Source organism: Pseudophryne corroboree, chromosome 12 (genome assembly GCF_028390025.1).
Source record: "Pseudophryne corroboree isolate aPseCor3 chromosome 12, aPseCor3.hap2, whole genome shotgun sequence".
Lineage (NCBI taxonomy): Eukaryota > Metazoa > Chordata > Amphibia > Anura > Myobatrachidae > Pseudophryne > Pseudophryne corroboree.
Genome location: NC_086455.1, coordinates 47645599 through 47667987, shown reverse-complemented (window position 1 = coordinate 47667987; position 22389 = coordinate 47645599).

Below are 22389 nucleotides of genomic sequence, written 5' to 3'. Positions count from 1 at the left end.
TGCGGACCTTTTAAAATGTGTCAGTGAGTAATTAATACACCTGTGCACCTGCTGGGTTACCTGCAAAACATGCACTGTGTGGGCTCCCGAGGACCGAGTTTGAGAACCTCTGGCCTAGACATTGCCTATCATGGAAAGTATGCAATCCTAAAAACACATACCCAGTTTAGATAACCCCAAAGTCATGCATACCACCTTTGATCATTGATGGCTGTACGCTGTGTACACTTTCTGCAGTAATACTTATGTGCTGCGCTTCTTACATATAGGATCTCATTCACAGATAGACATAGGGGGTGATTCAGATCTGATCGCTGGGCTGCAAACTTTGCTGTTCAGATAGTTGCTGCCCCCCAGAGGGAGTGTAAATTCACTGTACAAGTGTGCGATCCCATGTGTACATTGAGCTGAAAAAATACGCTGTGTGCAGTCTGTGCGCAGCCCAGGACTTACTCCTCCAGTGCGATGAGAAGAGGCTGGTCGGGGCCGGAGCTGACGTCACACACCCTCCCTGAAAACGCTTGGACACGCCTGGGTTTTTCCGGACACACCCAGTAAACGGTCAGTTACCACCCACAAATGGCCTCTTCCTGTCAATCACCGTGGAAACACTTGTGCGATCGGAATTTTCGCACCATCCTGTTGCTGACTGGCCGTTGTCCGACGCGTGTGCGCATACGGTGCATGTGCAGTTATGAGCTGATTGCCCGTTGTGCGAAAACGCACAGCAGTGATCAGGTCTTAATCACCTTCATAGATGCAAGTTGCTGCATTTGTCACAACTTGCACTATTTTTTGTGTGTGTGTAAGTGTGGCTTTTCCAGGTGTGTGTAATTTCCCAGGAAATTACCTCTGACAAATGGGATGGGGGTCAGGATTGGCGAGGCTTGTAGATGTACTGTGATTTTAGTATGTTTTGTGCAACTCCTGGCATTTTCCTGCTGCATCTACTCTTGTTACTTGCATGGGGAGGGAATGGCATTTGCCAACTTTTCTGCATTTATTTCCCTAGATGTATTTAGCCATTACATAATAGAATTATGCTAGCGCTAGGTATTACATGTGTTACACACAGTACCAGCTGCATGGCAGTAATACCATATGTAAATGAAAAACAAAGGTCTGTGCTGATCACCACTACAAATCTGAGTATTTAGCTAAATGGAAGCAGTAAGAATTAGTTCATACTTTAGACAGCACATTTGAGCCTACAGCGTCCTCGTTTGTGCAAGTCTTATGATTTAGACACCATTGAATTGCAGATAGTTGCACTTCTCCTGCAGAGGCTCACCTGCTAACTCAGGTTGGTTTTTAAGACTCACCCCTACAGGCATTATACAGGCCTGACAGCAGCCAAGACAATGTTTGGTAACATTTAGCAATTTCGTTTGCGTTCAACTCTAAATAATTCGAGTCATCCATCTACAGGCAGATTCCCCAATGCAGATCCGATATGCTGACTCCAATGATTAACGGTTTGCTCGGAATTGGCAAAATTCAGCATATTAAAAATCCCAGATTTGCAAATTCCGATCATTTATGGGTTGAAATGGGCAAATCAAGCATTTCCAACATGTTGGATTTTGCTGATCCCCTGACCCAGGAGCCTGGGGAACAGTAAATTGGCCTGAGACACGACCCCTTTTTCACTGTAGCACGGGTCGCAGCCGTGTTGCCTGACACGGCTGCGACCCATGCTACAGCCCACTTTCCCACAGCTCTGACCGGGTTGGTGACGCGGCAGGGGCGCGGTGCTGGGAGATCACATGATCTCCCAGCGCCGCCCTCCCATACACTGTGAACGGGAGCCGTGTTGCCTCGACACGGCTCCCGTTCACACTACGCAGCTTACCGGGTTGAACACGTGTTTACCCCGGCAAGCTACCCGGGTAGGATTCCCGGATCACTTGATCCGGGAATTTGCAGGGGGACCCTTTTCCACTAGGGAAAAACACGGGTAAATGTGCGCCCCCGTGCAGTTACCCATGTTATAAAAGCTAGTGGAAAAGGGGTAGTCACACACTGGTGAAAAGCACAAGTTGTTCAAATATTGTTGCCATTAAACGTAAGGTACATTTCTACCATACATAAGTCCAGTGTGGTCCAGTCATGTTAACACCAGTTTATTGTGTTGTCCAAACCAAGTGGCTTGTTTGGAGCATGCATAATGTTAACTCAATACTTAGTTGATGCTTTTTTTTTTTGTTAGCTCCCACCTTGATTGGTATTTACACTTCTGATTGGTTAGTGGCTCATTTCAATGGGAGAATTAATTTTACTTACTCAATAGTGTTCTACTGGCTGGAGTGAAGGTGAATTCTAAAAAAAAAAAAAAAAAGTTTGCTCAAGGACAGGATAATTGTCTCTGTTCCTCATTACAGAAGACGTGGACAAACCTTGGCACCAAGGTACCACCCAGCACATCAATGCAGTGCGGTTCCGGAAAAGAGGCAAGCGGAGCATCATGGGCTCGTGCAGCAGCAGCCACACCGATCTCCCGACAGCCCTGTAACTGCTCCGTCCTACTGAATGTTACCGCTCAAACTTATACCTACAACTCCTTGTATTTCCTTTGCTTGAATTCTGCTGTAATTATTATATTTAGGTCAGATTATGGGGTTACTCAGATTGCTCTGTTCTACAATTATTAACTAGGGAAGGGACCAGAAATTAAAGTAAATTTTGTTAATACATGAAACATAAGAACTTGGAATATGGAAACGACTATAAAATGTAATATCCAAGTTGATTTGCAATGATGCTAGAAATCCTATATATTTTTATTATGTAGCAAAGTACCCAGAATGGAATTGCCGTCTGACCCGCAAAATAGTGTGGAAAGGTATTAATGTCAGTAAATCCCTCTTGGGGTTCAGTCCCCTGCACTAGAGAAATGGGTGGACGGTGCAAGAAGGGGGAGGGGGGGGGGGGTTGGAAATAGTGGATCACATGAGAGGCTGTAGCACATTTATTCTACAGCTCTTCAGTCTTGATGGCCTGAAATGGGAATGAAATGTCATGACGTCTTAATCCCTGCTTACTTACCGATATCGGAGGGGAAGCAGGGGACAGACTAGCACACTGCACATGTCACCCTTTACGTCGGGAAATGTGGAGCATTGTGGGATGTGGTAGCGACCATGCTTAAACAAGGATTGTGCCATGGGTGACTGCATTCTGCAACGCCCTCATTATGGCCCTATTATTTAAAGTAAGCAGCATCAGAACTCTGCAAAGACATCTTAAACGCACCAATTGCTTGCACACTGTAAAGGAGCCATTTATTGCTATTTACCTAGTAATTGTCCTTATAATTCAATTCATCGGAGCCAGTGATGTTTTACAGTAGCGCACACTTGGTGGGATTCAGAGTGCCCAGTAACCCCTCATACTGTTTTTTTTTTTTTTCTTCTCAACTGAGATGTGTGTGTATATACACTGCTCAAAAAAATTAAGGGAACACTAAAATAACACATCCTAGATCTGAATGAATGAAATATTCTTATTAAATACTTTGTTCTTTACATAGTTGAATGTGCTGACAACAAAATCACACACAAATTATCAATGGGAATCAAATTTATTAACCCCTCGTGAGACCATATGCTGGTGCGGTTGGCCCTGGGTTCCTCCTAATGCAAGACAATGCTAGACCTCATGTGGCTGGAGCGTGTCAGCAGTTCCTGCAAGACGAAGGCATTGATGCTATGGACTGGCCCGCCCGTTCCCCAGACCTGAATCCAATTGAGCACATCTGGGACATCATGTCTTGCTCCATCCACCAACGCCACGTTGCACCACAGACTGTCCAGGAGTTGGCGGATGCTTTAGTCCAGGTCTGGGAGGAGATCCCTCAGAAGACCATCCGCCACCTCATCAGGAGCATGCCCAGGCATTGTAGGGAGGTCATGCAGGCACGTGGAGGCCACACACACTACTGAGCCTCATTTTGACTTGTTTTAAGGACATTACATCAAAGTTGGATCAGCCTGTAGTATGTTTTTACACTTTCATTTTGAGGGTGACTCCAAATCCAGACCTCCATGGGTTAATAAATTTGATTTCCATTGATAATTTTTGTGTGATTTTGTTGTCCGCACATTCAACCATGTAAAGAACAAAGTATTTAATAAGAATATTTCATTCATTCAGATCTAGGATGTTATTTTAGTATTCCCTTTATTTTTTTGAGCAGTGTATATAAAGCACTTTACAGGTCTGGGACTTTGTTTCCGATTCTAGTGGCGCTGGGTGTGTGCTGGCATACTCTCTCTCTCTCTCCAAAGGGTCTTATTGTGGGTCTGTCACCATATCAATACTTCCCAGTGTGTGTGGGGGTGTCGGTACGTGTGTGTCGACATGTCTGAAGCGGAAGGCTCGTCTAGGGAGGAAGAAGAGCAGATGGGTGTGGTGTCTCCGTCGGCACAGCTGACACCTGATTGGGTGGACATGTGGAATGTTTTGAATGCTAATGTGGCTTTATTACATAAGAGATTGGACAAAGCAGAGTCCAAAGACAAAGCAGGGAGTCAATCCATGGCTTTTACTGTGCCCCAAGACCCTTCAGGGTCCCATAAACGTCCCTTTACCCAGATAGAAGACACTGATACGACACGGATTCCGACTCCAGTGTCGACTATGATGATGCAAGGTTGCACCCAAGGGTGGCCAAGGGTATTCAATATATGATTATTGCAATAAAAGATGTTTTGCATATCACAGAGGACTCCTCTCTCCCTGACACAAGGGTCTGCATGTTTAAGGAAAAGAAACCTGAGGTAACGTTTCCCCATCTCATGAGCTGAACGTTTTTTGTTTTTTTTAAAAAGCTTGGGAAACTCCAGACAAGAGACTGCAGGTTCCCAAGAGAATTATTATGGCGTATCCTTTCCCTCAAAGGACAGGTTACGGTGGGAATCCTCGCCCACGGTGGACAATGCCTTGACGCGCTTGTCCAAAAAGGTGGCACTACCGTCCCCGGACACGGCGGCCCTAAAAGATCCTGCGGATCGCAGGCAGGACACTACCTTAGAATCAAATTATGCGACTACGGGAACCCTGCTCAGACCTGCAGTAGCGTCGGCATGGGTGGGTAGCGCAATGCAGCGTCGGCAGATAACTTGTCATCTAACATTGACACCCTAGATAAAGGTAGTATTTTGTTGACCTTAGGTCACATCAAGGACGCAGCGTTATATATGAGAGAGGCTGCAAGAGATATTGGGCTTTTCAAGAGCCAGTGCCATGGCAGTTTCTGCTAGAAGGTCCCTGTGGACCCGTCAATGGACTGGTGATGCTGACTCAAAGAGACATATGGAGGCCTTGCCTTACAAGGGTGAAGTTTTATTTGGGGAGGGCCTCGCGGACCTGGTTTCCACGGCTACCGCGGGTAAGTCTTCTTTTTTGCCTTACGTTCCCACACAGTAAAAGAAAACACCTCAATGTCAGATGCAGTCCTTTCGGTCTCATAAGTTCAGAAAGGGGCGAGGCTCTTCTTTCCTCGGTAGAGGTAGAAGGAAAAGAACACCAGCTACGGCTAGTTCCCAGGAACAAAAGTCCTCCCCGGCCTCTACCAAATCCACCGCATGACGCTGGGGCTCTGCTGCGGGAGTCTGCACCGGTATGGGCACGTCTTCAACTCTTCAGCCAAGTCTGGGTTCAGTCGGATTTGGATCCTTGGGTGGTCGGAATTGTATCCCAAGGTTACAAACTGGAGTTCGAAGATGTGCCTCCACACCGATTTTTCAAGTCGGCCTTGCCAGCTTCTTCCCCAGAGAGACAAATAGTTTCAGCTGACATACAAAAGCTGTGTCAACAGCAAGTGATTATCAAGGTTCCCCTAGTGCAACAAGGGAAGGGGTTTTATTCAACCCTGTTTGTGGTCCCGAAGCCGGATGGCTCGGTCAGACCAATTCTGAATCTAAAATCACTAAACCTATATTTGAAGAGGTTCAAATTCAAGATGGAATCTCTCTGGGCAGTGATCTCCAGCCTAAAGGGGGGGATTTTATGGTGTCACTAGACGTAAAGGATGCATACTTTCATGTCCCCATATATCCTCCTCATCTGGCGTACCTGAGATTCGCTGTACAGGATTGTCATTACCAGTTTCAGACATTGCCGTTTGGGCTTTCCACGACCCCGAGAATTTTCACCAAGGTAATGGCGGAAATTATGGTGCTTCTGCGCAAGCCAGGGGGTCACAATTATCCCATACTTGGACGATCTCCTGATAAAAGCAAGATCAAGCGAACAGTTACTAAAAAGCATGTCTCTCTTCCTGAGAGTACTACAACAACACGGCTGGATTCTAAATCTACCAAAGTCGCAGTTGGTTCCGACAACTTGGCTGTCATTTTTGGGCATGATTATGGACACGGGAAAAAAAGAGGGTTTTTCTCCCAATGGAAAAAGCCCAGGAACTCCAGAACATGGTCAAGGACCAGCTGAAGCCAAAAAGATTGTCGGTTCATCAATGCACTCGAGTGTTGGTAAAGATGGTGGCGGCCTACGAGGCCATTCCGTTCGGCAGGTTCCATGCAAGAACTTTTCAGTGGGACCTTCTGGACAAGTGGTCAGAGTCTCATCTACAGATGCATCGGAGGATAAGCCTGTCCCCCAGGGCCAGGGTCTCTCTCCTGTGGTGGCTCCAGAGTGCTCACCTCCTAGAGGGCTGCAGGTTCGGCATTCAAGATTGGGTTCTTGTGACCACGGACGCGAGCCTCCGAGGATGGGGAGCAGTCACACAAGGAAGAAATTTTCAGGGAATATGGTCAAGCCAGGAGTTTGTCTACACATCAATGTGCTGGAATTAAGGGCCATATACAACGGCCTGCAACAAGCGGAGAATCTTCTTCGCAACCTACCCGTTCTGATCCAGTCAGAAAACGTCACAGCCGTGGCAAATGTAAACCGCCAGGGCGGGATAAAGAGCGGTGCAGCAATGGCAGAAGCCACCAGGATTCTTCGCTGGGCGGAAAATCATGTAAGCGCTCTGTCAGCGGTCTTCATTCCGGCAGTAGACAACTGGAAAGCAGACTTCCTCAGCAGGCACGATCTCCATCCAGGAGAATGGGGACTTCATCAAGTAGTCTTTGCAGAGGTAACAAGTCGTTGGGGACTTCCTCAAATAGACATGATGGCGTCACGCCTCAACAGATCGCTACAGACGTATTGTTCCAGGTCGAGGGACCCTCAGGCGGTGGCGGTGGACGCCCTAGTGACACCATGGGTGTTTCAGTCGGTCTATCTGTTCCCTCCACTTCCACTTATCTCAAAAGTATTGAGAATCATAAGACGAACAAGAGTGCAGACAATACTCATTGTTCCAGAATGGCCTCAAAGGGCCTGGTATTCATATCTTCAGGAAATGATCACAGAAGATCCGTGGCCTCTTCCTCCCAGGGAGGACCTGTTACAACAGGGGCACTGTGTGTTCCAAAACTTACCGCTGTTACGTTTGACGGCATGGCAGTTGAACACCAGATCCTAGCTAGGAAAGGTGTTCCGGAGGAGGTCATCCCTACTCTAATCAAAGCTAGGAAGGAGGCAACGGCAAAGCACTATCACCGTATCTGGAGGAAATATGTGTCTTGGTGTGAAGCCAATGAAGCCAAGAATGCTCCTACGGAAGATTTTCTGCTGGGTCGTTTTCTTCATTTTCTACAGACAGGTGTGGATATGGGCCTAAAGTTAGGCTCCATGAAGGTGCAGATTTCGGCCTTATCTATATTCTTTCAAAAGGAATTGGCTTCTCTCCCAGAAGTCCAGACTTTTGTAAAGGGAGTGTTGCACATCCTACCTCCTTTTGTGCCCCCAGTGGCACCGTGGGACCTTAACGTGGTGTTACAGTTCCTTAAATCGCACTGGTTTGAACTAGAGATGAGCGGGTTCGGTTTCTCTGAATCCGAACCCGCCAGAACTTCATGTTTTTTTTCACGGGTCCGAGCGACTCGGATCTTCCCGCCTTGCTCGGTTAACCCGAGCGCGCCCGAACGTCATCATGACGCTGTCGGATTCTCGCGAGGCTCGGATTCTATCGCGAGACTCGGATTCTATATAAGGAGCCGCGCGTCGCCGCCATTTTCACACGTGCATTGAGATTGATAGGGAGAGGACGTGGCTGGCGTCCTCTCCATTTAGATTATAAGAGACTGAGAGAGATTTACTGGAGCTGACTAGGAGGAGTACTGTTACTGTAGAAGTGTAGAGACTGAGTGGAGAGAGTTTACTAGTGAGGACAGTGCAGTTTACTTTATAATCCGTTCTCTGCCTGAAAAAAGCGATACACAGCACACAGTGACTCAGTCACATACCATATCTGTGTGCACTGCTCAGGCTCAGGCCAGTGTGCTGCATCATCTATTATCTATATATAATATTATATATATCTGTCTGACTGCTCAGCTCACACAGCTTATAATTGTGGGGGAGACTGGGGAGCACTACTGCAGTGCCAGTTATAGGTTATAGCAGGAGCCAGGAGTACATAATATATTATATAGTGAGTGACCACCAGACACACAGTGCAGTTTATTTAATATATCCGTTCTCTGCCTGAAAAAAGCGATACACACAGTGACTCAGTCAGTCACATACCATATCTGTGTGCACTGCTCAGGCTCAGGCCAGTGTGCTGCATCATCTATATATATTATATATCTGTCTGACTGCTCAGCTCACACAGCTTATAATTGTGGGGGAGACTGGGGAGCACTACTGCAGTGCCAGTTATAGGTTATAGCAGGAGCCAGGAGTACATAATATATTATATAGTGAGTGACCACCAGACACACAGTGCAGTTTATTTAATATATCCGTTCTCTGCCTGAAAAAAGCGATACACACAGTGACTCAGTCAGTCACATACCATATCTGTGTGCACTGCTCAGGCTCAGGCCAGTGTGCTGCATCATCTATATATATTATATATCTGTCTGACTGCTCAGCTCACACAGCTTATAATTGTGGGGGAGACTGGGGAGCACTACTGCAGTGCCAGTTATAGGTTATAGCAGGAGCCAGGAGTACATAATATTATATTAAAATTAAACAGTGCACACTTTTGCTGCAGGAGTGTCACTGCCAGTGTGACTAGTGACCAGTGACCTGACCACCAGTATATATAATATTAGTAGTATACTATCTCTTTATCAACCAGTCTATATTAGCAGCAGACACAGTACAGTGCGGTAGTTCACGGCTGTGGCTACCTCTGTGTCGGCACTCGGCAGCCCGTCCATAATTGTATATACCACCTAACCGTGGTTTTTTTTTCTTTCTTTATACATACATACTAGTTACGAGTATACTATCTCTTTATCAACCAGTCTATATATTAGCAGCAGACACAGTACAGTGCGGTAGTTCACGGCTGTGGCTACCTCTGTGTCGGCACTCGGCAGCCCGTCCATAATTGTATATACCACCTAACCGTGGTTTTTTTTTCTTTCTTTATAGTCATACTAGTTACGAGTATACTATCTCTTTATCAACCAGTCTATATTAGCAGCAGACACAGTACAGTGCGGTAGTTCACGGCTGTGGCTACCTCTGTGTCGGCACTCGGCAGCCCGTCCATAATTGTATATACCACCTAACCGTGTTTTTTTTTTCTTTCTTTATACATACATACTAGTTACGAGTATACTATCTCTTTATCAACCAGTCTATATTAGCAGCAGACACAGTACAGTGCGGTAGTTCACGGCTGTGGCTACCTCTGTGTCGGCACTCGGCAGCCCGTCCATAATTGTATATACCACCTAACCGTGGTTTTTTTTCCTTTCTTTATACATACATACTAGTTACGAGTATACTATCTCTTTATCAACCAGTCTATATTAGCAGCAGACACAGTACAGTGCGGTAGTTCACGGCTGTGGCTACCTCTGTGTCGGCACTCGGCAGCCCGTCCATAATTGTATATACCACCTAACCGTGTTTTTTTTTTCTTTCTTTATACATACATACTAGTTACGAGTATACTATCTCTTTATCAACCAGTCTATATTAGCAGCAGACACAGTACAGTGCGGTAGTTCACGGCTGTGGCTACCTCTGTGTCGGCACTCGGCAGCCCGTCCATAATTGTATATACCACCTAACCGTGGTTTTTTTTCCTTTCTTTATACATACATACTAGTTACGAGTATACTATCTCTTTATCAACCAGTCTATATTAGCAGCAGACACAGTACAGTGCGGTAGTTCACGGCTGTGGCTACCTCTGTGTCGGCACTCGGCAGCCCGTCCATAATTGTATATACCACCTAACCGTGGTTTTTTTTTCTTTCTTTATACATACATACTAGTTACGAGTATACTATCTCTTTATCAACCAGTCTATATATTAGCAGCAGACACAGTACAGTGCGGTAGTTCACGGCTGTGGCTACCTCTGTGTCGGCACTCGGCAGCCCGTCCATAATTGTATATACCACCTAACCGTGGTTTTTTTTTCTTTCTTTATACATACATACTAGTTACGAGTATACTATCTCTTTATCAACCAGTCTATATATTAGCAGCAGACACAGTACAGTGCGGTAGTTCACGGCTGTGGCTACCTCTGTGTCGGCACTCGGCAGCTCGTCCATAATTGTATATACCACCTAACCGTGGTTTTTTTTTCTTTCTTTATACATACATACTAGTTACGAGTATACTATCTCTTTATCAACCAGTCTATATATTAGCAGCAGACACAGTACAGTGCGGTAGTTCACGGCTGTGGCTACCTCTGTGTCGGCACTCGGCAGCCCGTCCATAATTGTATATACCACCTAACCGTGGTTTTTTTTTCTTTCTTTATACATACATACTAGTTACGAGTATACTATCTCTTTATCAACCAGTCTATATATTAGCAGCAGACACAGTACAGTGCGGTAGTTCACGGCTGTGGCTACCTCTGTGTCGGCACTCGGCAGCCCGTCCATAATTGTATATACCACCTAACCGTGGTTTTTTTTTCTTTCTTTATACATACATACTAGTTACGAGTATACTATCTCTTTATCAACCAGTCTATATATTAGCAGCAGACACAGTACAGTGCGGTAGTTCACGGCTGTGGCTACCTCTGTGTCGGCACTCGGCAGCCCGTCCATAATTGTATATACCACCTAACCGTGGTTTTTTTTTTCTTTCTTTATAGTCATACTAGTTACGAGTATACTATCTCTTTATCAACCAGTCTATATTAGCAGCAGACACAGTACAGTGCGGTAGTTCACGGCTGTGGCTACCTCTGTGTCGGCACTCGGCAGCCCGTCCATAATTGTATATACCACCTAACCGTGGTTTTTTTTCTTTCTTTATACATACATACTAGTTACGAGTATACTATCTCTTTATCAACCAGTCTATATATTAGCAGCAGACACAGTACAGTGCGGTAGTTCACGGCTGTGGCTACCTCTGTGTCGGCACTCGGCAGCCTGTCCATAATTGTATACTAGTATCCAATCCATCCATCTCCATTGTTTACCTGAGGTGCCTTTTAGTTGTGCCTATTAAAATATGGAGAACAAAAATGTTGAGGTTCCAAAATTAGGGAAAGATCAAGATCCACTTCCACCTCGTGCTGAAGCTGCTGCCACTAGTCATGGCCGAGACGATGAAATGCCAGCAACGTCGTCTGCCAAGGCCGATGCCCAATGTCATAGTACAGAGCATGTCAAATCCAAAACACCAAATATCAGTAAAAAAAGGACTCCAAAACCTAAAATAAAATTGTCGGAGGAGAAGCGTAAACTTGCCAATATGCCATTTACCACACGGAGTGGCAAGGAACGGCTGAGGCCCTGGCCTATGTTCATGGCTAGTGGTTCAGCTTCACATGAGGATGGAAGCACTCAGCCTCTCGCTAGAAAAATGAAAAGACTCAAGCTGGCAAAAGCAGCACAGCAAAGAACTGTGCATTCTTCGAAATCCCAAATCCACAAGGAGAGTCCAATTGTGTCGGTTGCGATGCCTGACCTTCCCAACACTGGACGTGAAGAGCATGCGCCTTCCACCATTTGCACGCCCCCTGCAAGTGCTGGAAGGAGCACCCGCAGTCCAGTTCCTGATAGTCAGATTGAAGATGTCAGTGTTGAAGTACACCAGGATGAGGAGGATATGGGTGTTGCTGGCGCTGGGGAGGAAATTGACCAGGAGGATTCTGATGGTGAGGTGGTTTGTTTAAGTCAGGCACCCGGGGAGACACCTGTTGTCCGTGGCAGGAATATGGCCGTTGACATGCCAGGTGAAAATACCAAAAAAATCAGCTCTTCGTTGTGGAGGTATTTCACCAGAAATGCGGACAACAGGTGTCAAGCCGTGTGTTCCCTTTGTCAAGCTGTAATAAGTAGGGGTAAGGACGTTAACCACCTCGGAACATCCTCCCTTATACGTCACCTGCAGCGCATTCATAATAAGTCAGTGACAAGTTCAAAAACTTTGGGTGACAGCGGAAGCAGTCCACTGACCAGTAAATCCCTTCCTCTTGTAACCAAGCTCACGCAAACCACCCCACCAACTCCCTCAGTGTCAATTTCCTCCTTCCCCAGGAATGCCAATAGTCCTGCAGGCCATGTCACTGGCAATTCTGACGAGTCCTCTCCTGCCTGGGATTCCTCCGATGCATCCTTGCGTGTAACGCCTACTGCTGCTGGCGCTGCTGTTGTTGCCGCTGGGAGTCGATGGTCATCCCAGAGGGGAAGTCGTAAGCCCACTTGTACTACTTCCAGTAAGCAATTGACTGTTCAACAGTCCTTTGCGAGGAAGATGAAATATCACAGCAGTCATCCTACTGCAAAGCGGATAACTGAGGCCTTGACAACTATGTTGGTGTTAGACGTGCGTCCGGTATCCGCCGTTAGTTCACAGGGAACTAGACAATTTATTGAGGCAGTGTGCCCCCGTTACCAAATACCATCTAGGTTCCACTTCTCTAGGCAGGCGATACCGAGAATGTACACGGACGTCAGAAAAAGACTCACCAGTGTCCTAAAAAATGCAGTTGTACCCAATGTCCACTTAACCACGGACATGTGGACAAGTGGAGCAGGGCAGGGTCAGGACTATATGACTGTGACAGCCCACTGGGTAGATGTATGGACTCCCGCCGCAACAACAGCAGCGGCGGCACCAGTAGCAGCATCTCGCAAACGCCAACTCTTTCCTAGGCAGGCTACGCTTTGTATCACCGCTTTCCAGAATACGCACACAGCTGAAAACCTCTTACGGCAACTGAGGAAGATCATCGCGGAATGGCTTACCCCAATTGGACTCTCCTGTGGATTTGTGGCATCGGACAACGCCAGCAATATTGTGTGTGCATTAAATATGGGCAAATTCCAGCACGTCCCATGTTTTGCACATACCTTGAATTTGGTGGTGCAGAATTTTTTAAAAAACGACAGGGGCGTGCAAGAGATGCTGTCGGTGGCCAGAAAAATTGCAGGACACTTTCGGCGTACAGGCACCACGTACAGAAGACTGGAGCACCACCAAAAACTACTGAACCTGCCCTGCCATCATCTGAAGCAAGAAGTGGTAACGAGGTGGAATTCAACCCTCTATATGCTTCAGAGGTTGGAGGAGCAGCAAAAGGCCATTCAAGCCTATACAATTGAGCACGATATAGGAGGTGGATAGCACCTGTCTCAAGTGCAGTGGAGAATGATTTCAACGTTGTGCAAGGTTCTGATGCCCTTTGAACTTGCCACACGTGAAGTCAGTTCAGACACTGCCAGCCTGAGTCAGGTCATTCCCCTCATCAGGCTTTTGCAGAAGAAGCTGGAGGCATTGAAGAAGGAGCTAAAAGGGAGCGATTCCGCTAGGCATGTGGGACTTGTGGATGCAGCCCTTAATTCGCTTAACAAGGATTCACGGGTGGTCAATCTGTTGAAATCAGAGCACTACATTTTGGCCACCGTGCTCGATCCTAGATTTAAAGCCTACCTTGGATCTCTCTTTCCGGCAGACACAAGTCTGCTGGGGTTGAAAGACCTGCTGGTGACAAAATTGTCAAGTCAAGCGGAACGCGACCTGTCAACATCTCCTCCTTCACATTCTCCCGCAACTGGGGGTGCGAGGAAAAGGCTCAGAATTCCGAGCCCACCCGCTGGCGGTGATGCAGGGCAGTCTGGAGCGACTGCTGATGCTGACATCTGGTCCGGACTGAAGGACCTGACAACGATTACGGACATGTCGTCTACTGTCACTGCATATGATTCTCTCAACATTGATAGAATGGTGGAGGATTATATGAGTGACCGCATCCAAGTAGGCACGTCACACAGTCCGTACTTATACTGGCAGGAAAAAGAGGCAATTTGGAGGCCCTTGCACAAACTGGCTTTATTCTACCTAAGTTGCCCTCCCACAAGTGTGTACTCCGAAAGAGTGTTTAGTGCCGCCGCTCACCTTGTCAGCAATCGGCGTACGAGGTTACATCCAGAAAATGTGGAGAAGATGATGTTCATTAAAATGAATTATAATCAATTCCTCCGCGGAGACATTGACCAGCAGCAATTGCCTCCACAAAGTACACAGGGAGCTGAGATGGTGGATTCCAGTGGGGACGAATTGATAATCTGTGAGGAGGGGGATGTACACGGTGATATATCGGAGGGTGAAGATGAGGTGGACATCTTGCCTCTGTAGAGCCAGTTTGTGCAAGGAGAGATTAATTGCTTCTTTTTTGGGGGGGGTCCAAACCAACCCGTCATATCAGTCACAGTCGTGTGGCAGACCCTGTCACTGAAATGATGGGTTGGTTAAAGTGTGCATGTCCTGTTTTGTTTATACAACATAAGGGTGGGTGGGAGGGCCCAAGGACAATTCCATCTTGCACCTCTTTTTTCTTTTCTTTTTCTTTGCATCATGTGCTGATTGGGGAGGGTTTTTTGGAAGGGACATCCTGCGTGACACTGCAGTGCCACTCCTAGATGGGCCCGGTGTTTGTGTCGGCCACTAGGGTCGCTAATCTTACTCACACAGTCAGCTACCTCATTGCGCCTCTTTTTTTCTTTGCGTCATGTGCTGTTTGGGGAGGGTTTTTTGGAAGGGACATCCTGCGTGACACTGCAGTGCCACTCCTAGATGGGCCCGGTGTTTGTGTCGGCCACTAGGGTCGCTAATCTTACTCACACAGCTACCTCATTGCGCCTCTTTTTTTCTTTGCGTCATGTGCTGTTTGGGGAGGGTTTTTTGGAAGGGACATCCTGCGTGACACTGCAGTGCCACTCCTAGATGGGCCCGGTGTTTGTGTCGGCCACTAGGGTCGCTAATCTTACTCACACAGCTACCTCATTGCGCCTCTTTTTTTCTTTGCGTCATGTGCTGTTTGGGGAGGGTTTTTTGGAAGGGACATCCTGCGTGACACTGCAGTGCCACTCCTAGATGGGCCCGGTGTTTGTGTCGGCCACTAGGGTCGCTTATCTTACTCACACAGCGACCTCGGTGCAAATTTTAGGACTAAAAATAATATTGTGAGGTGTGAGGTATTCAGAATAGACTGAAAATGAGTGTAAATTATGGTTTTTGAGGTTAATAATACTTTGGGATCAAAATGACCCCCAAATTCTATGATTTAAGCTGTTTTTTAGTGTTTTTTTAAAAAAACACCCGAATCCAAAACACACCCGAATCCGACAAAAAAAATTCGGTGAGGTTTTGCCAAAACGCGTTCGAACCCAAAACACGGCCGCGGAACCGAACCCAAAACCAAAACACAAAACCCGAAAAATAGTTGAATTGAAGTTTCTCACTTGGAAAGTGGTCATGTTGTTGGCCTTGGCATCTGCAAGGCGGGTGTCCGAATTGGCGGCTTTGTCTCACAAAAGCCCCTATCTAATTTTCCATGCGGATCGAGCACAGTTGCGGACTCGTCTTCAATTTCTGCCTAAAGTGGTTTCGTCGTTTCACATGAACCAACCTATTGTGGTGCCTGTGGCTACGGGTGCTATGGAGGATTCCAAGTCCCTTGATGTAGTCAGGGCCTTAAAAATGTATATAGCCAGAACGGCTCGGATCAGGAAAACAGAGGCACTGTTTGTCCTGTATGCAGCCAACAAGGTTGGCGCTCCTGCTTCTAAACAGACTATTGCACGCTGGATCTGTAACACGATTCAGCAGGCTCATTCAACGGCTGGATTGCTGTTATCAAATTCGGTAAAGGCCCATTCCACTAGGAAGGTGGGCTCTTCTTGGGCGGCTGCCCGAGGCGTCTCGGCATTACATCTTTGCCGAGCGGCTACTTGGTCGGGTTCAAACACTTTTGCAAAATTCTACAAGTTTGATACCCTGGCTGATGAGGACCTCATGTTTGCTCAATCGGTGCTGCAGAGTCATCCACACTCTCCTGCCCGGTCTGGAGCATTAGTATAAACCCCATGGTCCTTACGGAGTCCCCAGCATCTTCTAGGACGTAAGAGAAAATAAGATTTTAAACCTACCGGTAAATCTTTTTCTCCTAGTCCGTAGTGCATGCTGGGCGCCTGTCCCAGTGTGGACAAATTCTGTAAGGTTTGCATATGTATGGTGTGGGCTGGTATGTAACTCGACCTTTAGATTAACAAAAATCCTTTCCTCGTACTGTCCGTTTCCTCTGGGCACAATTCTATAACTGAGGTCTGGAGGAGGGGCATAGAGGGAGGAGCCAGTTCACACCCATAAAAGGTATTTAGAGTGCCCATGTCTCCTGCGTAGCCAGTCTATACCCCATGGTCCTTACAGAGTCCCCAGCATCCTCTACAGACTAGGAGAAAAAGATTTACAGGTAGGTTTAAAATCTTATTTTTTTTCCCTTTGTAAAGATTCAGTTGTCTGCCTTGTTGGTATATAATGCTTGTTTGTCTAAGCCACAGGTTCTCAAACTCTGTCCTCAGGACCCCACACAGAGCATGTATTGCAGGTAACCCAGCAGGTGCACAGGTGTATTAATTTCTCACTAACACATTTTAAAAGGTCCACAGGTGTGATTCTGTGAGGAGACCTGCAAAACATGCACTGTGTGGGGTCCTGAGGACCGAGTTTGAGAACCTGTGGTCTAAGCTAACTTATTGCCTTAGCTTTTAAAGTGGGATTGTATTGGGAGGAGTTTGCAATCATTGCATTCACATGGCAAATTTTACTATTTAAAGTCTAGTATAAGGCTGGTAGCCGTCATCTGGTATTGCTTCCATAGTAGTGCTGACATAAAAGTGTTATTATAAAATGAGCGTTATACCTGTGTTAAACCTTAGGAAAACAGAAGGGAAACATCAACACACCAACACTATCACATATGGACTGCCTTAATGCCTCAAAAATAGGATTTTGGTTACCTACCGGTAAATCCTTTTCTCGTAGTCCATAGAGGATGCTGGGGTCCACATTAGTACCATGGGGCATAGATGGGTCCACCAGGAGCCATTGGCACTTTAAGCGTGTGGGCTGGTTCCTCCCTCTATGCCCCTCCTAGCAGACTCAGTCTAGAAACTGTGCCCGAGGAGACTGACATCTTCGAGAGAAGGATTTAACACAGATAGTGGCGAGATTCATACCAGCTCACACATACAAGGCACATCAAACTAACTTAGTTTGAAACTCAGCAACCGCTGAAAACATTACTTACCAAGTAACAATGCAGTACTTAACTAAAAACAAAGTTGTACTGAACCAGATAACAATTGCAGGAAAACGAAGCGTTGGGCGGGCACCCAGCATCCTCTATGGACTACGAGAAAAGGATTTACCGGTAGGTAACCAAAATCCTATTTTCTCTTACGTCCTAGAGGATGCTGGGGTCCACATTAGTACCATGGGGATGTACCAAAGCTCCCAGAATGGGAGGGAGAGCGCGGAGGCTCCTGCAAAACTGATTGACTAAACTTCAGATCATCCGAGGCCAAAGTATCGAACTTGTAGAACTTTGCAAACGTGTTCGACCCAAGTTGCAGCTCGGCAAAGTTGTAATGCCGAGACACCCCGGGCAGCCGCCCAGGAAGACCCCACCTTACGAGTAGAGTGGGCCTTGACAGACGTAGGATACGGCAAGGCTGCCGTAGAATACGCATGCTGAATATTAAACCTGATACAGCGAGAGATTGTCTGCTTAGAAGCAGGACACCCAATTTTCTTGGAATCATACAGGACAGAGAGTCCGACTTCCTGTGACAAGCAGTCCTCTTCACATATATTTTTAGAGCCCTTACAACATCCAAGAACATTGATGAAATTGGGAAGTCAGTAGCCACTGGCACCACAATAGGTTGGTTGATATGAAATTCCGACACAACCTTTGGAAGAAACTGCTGACATGTCCGGAGCTCAGCTCTATCTTCGTGGAAGATCAAGTATGGGCTTTTACAGGACAAAGCCCCCAACTCTGCAGAAGCTAGACAACGTGACAGCCTTCCACGTAAGAAATTTGACCTCAACCTCCTGTAGAGGCTCGAACCAGTCCGATTGGAGGAACTGCAACACCACGTTAAGGTCCCAAGGCGCCGCAGGCGGTACAAAGGGAGGTTAGATGTGCAGAACTCCCTTCAAAAAGGTCTGAACCTCAGGAAGGACAGCCAATTGTTTGTGGAAGAAAATAGATCGGGCCGAAATCTGGGCCTTCCCAGATCCCAACCTCAGGACCATATCCACACCAACTTGTAGGAAGAGGAGAAACCGTCCCAGTTGAAACTCCACCGCAGGAAATTTCTTGGACTCACACCAAGATACATATTTTTTCCAAATTCGATGGTAATGTTTAGACGTTACTCCTTTCCTAGCCTGTATCAGGGTAGGAATAACCTTGTTTGGAATGCCCTTCCGAGCTAGTATCAGGCGTTCAACCTCCATGTCGTCTAACGTAGCCGCGGTAAGTCTTGATAGGCGGACGGCCCCTGCTGCAGCAGGTCCTCCCGAGCCGAGGCCTCTTCCTCTTCTTCTTGCAGTAGATCCAGAAGATCCGCGTACCAAGCCCTTCTTGGCCAGTCTGGAGCAATGAAGATCACTTGAACCCTTGTTCTCCTTAGGAGCTTTAGAACTCTTGGGATGAGTGGAAGTGGAGGAAACACGTACACCGACTGGAACACCCACAGAGTCACTAAGGCGTCCACCGCCACTGCTTGCGGGTCCCTCGACCTGGAACAATACTGCCGAAGCTTCTTGTTGAAACGAGAGGCCATTATGTCGATCTGGGGCACACCCCAAAGATCCGTTACCTCCTTCAATACCTCCGGATGGAGACCCCACTCCCCTGGATGGAGATAGTGTCTGCTGAGGAAGTCCACTTCCCAGTTGTCTACTCCTGGAATGAAAATTGCTGACAGTGCCAACGCGTGCTTTTCTGCCTAGAGGATGATTCTTGTTACCTCTGCTATTGCAGCTCTGCTCTTCGTTCTGCCCTGTCGGTTTATGTAAGCCACTGTCATTACGTTGTCCGACTGTACTTGAATGGCCCGATTTCTCAGAAGATGGGCCACTTGGGGAAGACCGTTGTAGACGGCTCTCAGTTCCAGAATGTTTATCGGCAGGCCGGCTTCCAGACTTGACCACCTTCCTTGGAAGGTATCCCCTTTAGTGACTGCACCCCAGCCCCGGAGACTTGCATCCATGTTTAGAAGGATCCAGTCCTGAATCCCGAACCTGCGGCCCTCCAGAAGGTGAGGTAAATGCAGTCACCGGAGGAGTGAAATCATGGCCTTTGGCGACAGACGTATTCTCTGGTGCATGTGTAGATGAGATCCTGACCACTTGTCCAGGAGATCCAGTTGGAAAGACCGAGCGTGAAACCTCCCGTACTGCAGAGCCTCGTAAGAGGCCACCATCTTCCCCAGAAGGCAAATGCACTGATGAACTGACACCCGGGCTGGCTTCAGGACATCCCGGACCATCGTTTGAATCACCAACGCTTTTTCCACTGGGAGAAACACCCTCTGCACCTCCATGTCGAGGATCATTCCCAGAAAGGACAACCTCCTGGTTGGTTCCAATTGTGATTTTGGAATATTCAGGATCCAACCATGTTCCCTGAGAAGCTGGGTCGTGAGTGTTATGGACCGTAACAGCTTCTCCTTGAACGATGCCTTCATCAGCAGAACGTCCAGGTATGGAATTATGTTCACCCCCTGTCTGCGGAGGAGAATCATCATTTCCGCCATCACCTTGGTGAATACCCTCGGTGCTGTGGAGAGCCCGAATGGGAGAGCCTAGAACTGAAAGTGACAGTCCAACAATGCGAATCGAAGATAAGCTTGATGCAGCAGCCAAATCGAAATGTGGAGGTACGCATCCTTGATATCCTGGGATACTAGGAACTCCCCCTCCTCCAGACCTGATATCACTGCCCTTAGAGACTCCATTTTGAACTTGAACTCCCTGAGAAAGGGGTTTAGTGATTTTAAGTTCAGAATGGGCCTGACCGAACCATCTGGTTTTGGTACCATGAAAAGGTTCGAATAGTAATCTTTGTTTTGCATATGAGGAGGTACTGACACAATAACCTGTGCCTCCACCAACTTCTGGATGGCTTCTTGCAGGACAGTCCTGTCTGCCAGCAGAGCTGGCAAGCCTGATCTGAAAAATCGGTGAGGGAGATTTTGAAATTCCAGCCTGTACCCCTGGGACACAATATCTTGCACCCAGGGGTCCAGGCCGGAGGACACCCAGACATGACTGAAATGTCTGAGTCTCGCTCCCACCGGCCCCACCTAGGGGGCGTGCAGTCCACCGTCATGTGGAGGACTTTGGTGTACCTGAAGCAGGTTTCTGTACCTGTGAACCTGCAGCCGCAGGTTTCTTGAACTTGGGCCGACCTCCACGAAATAAGGTGTTGGACGTCTTGGGCTTTCTGAGCTTGTTAGACCGAAAGGGTTGTGATGTAACTGAAGAAAAGGGTTTCTTCGGAGCAGGTGTAGCTGAGGGAAGAAAGGGTGACTTACCAGCCGTAGCCGTGGAGATCCACACATCTAACGCTTCCCCAAAGAGAGCCTGACCTGTGTAGGGTAGGGTCTCCACACTTCTCCTGGATTCTGCGATGGCAGACCACTGGCGCAACCACAGTCCTCGACGAGCTGGTACTGACATGGAGGAAATCCCCGCAGCCATGGAACCCAGGTCTTTCATGGATTCTACCAGAAATTCTGCCGAATCCTGAATGTTATGTAAAAACAATTCAACATCACATTTCTCTTTAGTATCCAAGTCTTCAAGTAACGTGCCTGACCACTTTACTATAGCTTTGGCAATCCAAGTACTGGCAATAGTGGGACTTAGGATTGCCCCAGAAGTCGTGTACATGGATTTGAGCGTATTATCAATTTTACGATCCGCCGACTCTTTCAAGGCGGTAGATCCTGGAACAGGTAAAACCACCTTTTTTGAGAGTCTGGATACTGACGCGTCAACAGTAGGCGGGTTTTCCCATTTTTTTCTATCATCTACCGGGAAAGGAAACGCTACCGGAACACTTTTAGGTATCTGGAATTTTTTATCCGGGTTTTCCCAAGCCTTTTCAAATATAGCATTTCATTCCTTTGACGCAGGGAAGGTTAGTGAGGCTTTCTTATTTCAGGTGAAATAAGCCTCCTCAACCTGCTCGGGTGTTGTATCAGCAATATTCAACACATCCCTAATAGCCTCTATAATCAACTGCACCCCCTTTTGCAAGAGATGCTGCCCCCCGCAACACATCCCCGTCACCGTATGCAGTATCAGAATCAGTATCTGTATCATCCTGCATGATCTTAGCAAGAGCACATTTATATGAATATACAGCGGGGAGCCCTGATGTACCAGAACTGGGCCAGACTGCCATAGAATTCTGTAAAGCCTGAGTTGCAGATTCATTTTTTGCAACCCTATTTGAAATCTGAGAAATCATAGATTTGATAGAGAATAACTACTCAGGATCCCTTGCTGGAATCTGTGCTAAACCAGTGCAATTCTGATTACATGGAATGGGATCATCCTGAGAGAACATATCCTCTGCAGCATATGACACAGAAACCCTGGACATTGCTTAATGGAGACCACAGACACTCCACACACACACAGGGGAGGACGGACAGAGTTTCACCCCCAAGAATGGGAAGAGAGACACAGAGATTGGAGCCAACCCACACACAGCACTTTTAATATAAAGGGAGACCCCCTATCTGCGCTGACTGTGCACCTTAATAGGTTACACAGTCGTTTTGCAGCCTACTTCCCCCCCCCCCCCCCTTTCTACAACACCCTGGTACTGTGATAGATAGCTGGAGTTGCTGTGGAGGGACTTGCTCTTCACTGACAGCGTTGTGCAGGCAGGAAAATGGTGCTGAATGCTGCTGGGTCCGCTCTGAGGAGAAGCTCCGCCCCCAAAATGGTGCTGTCTTTCTGCTCTTCATAGGATTATACTGGCCTGAGGATTTGTGCTGGCTG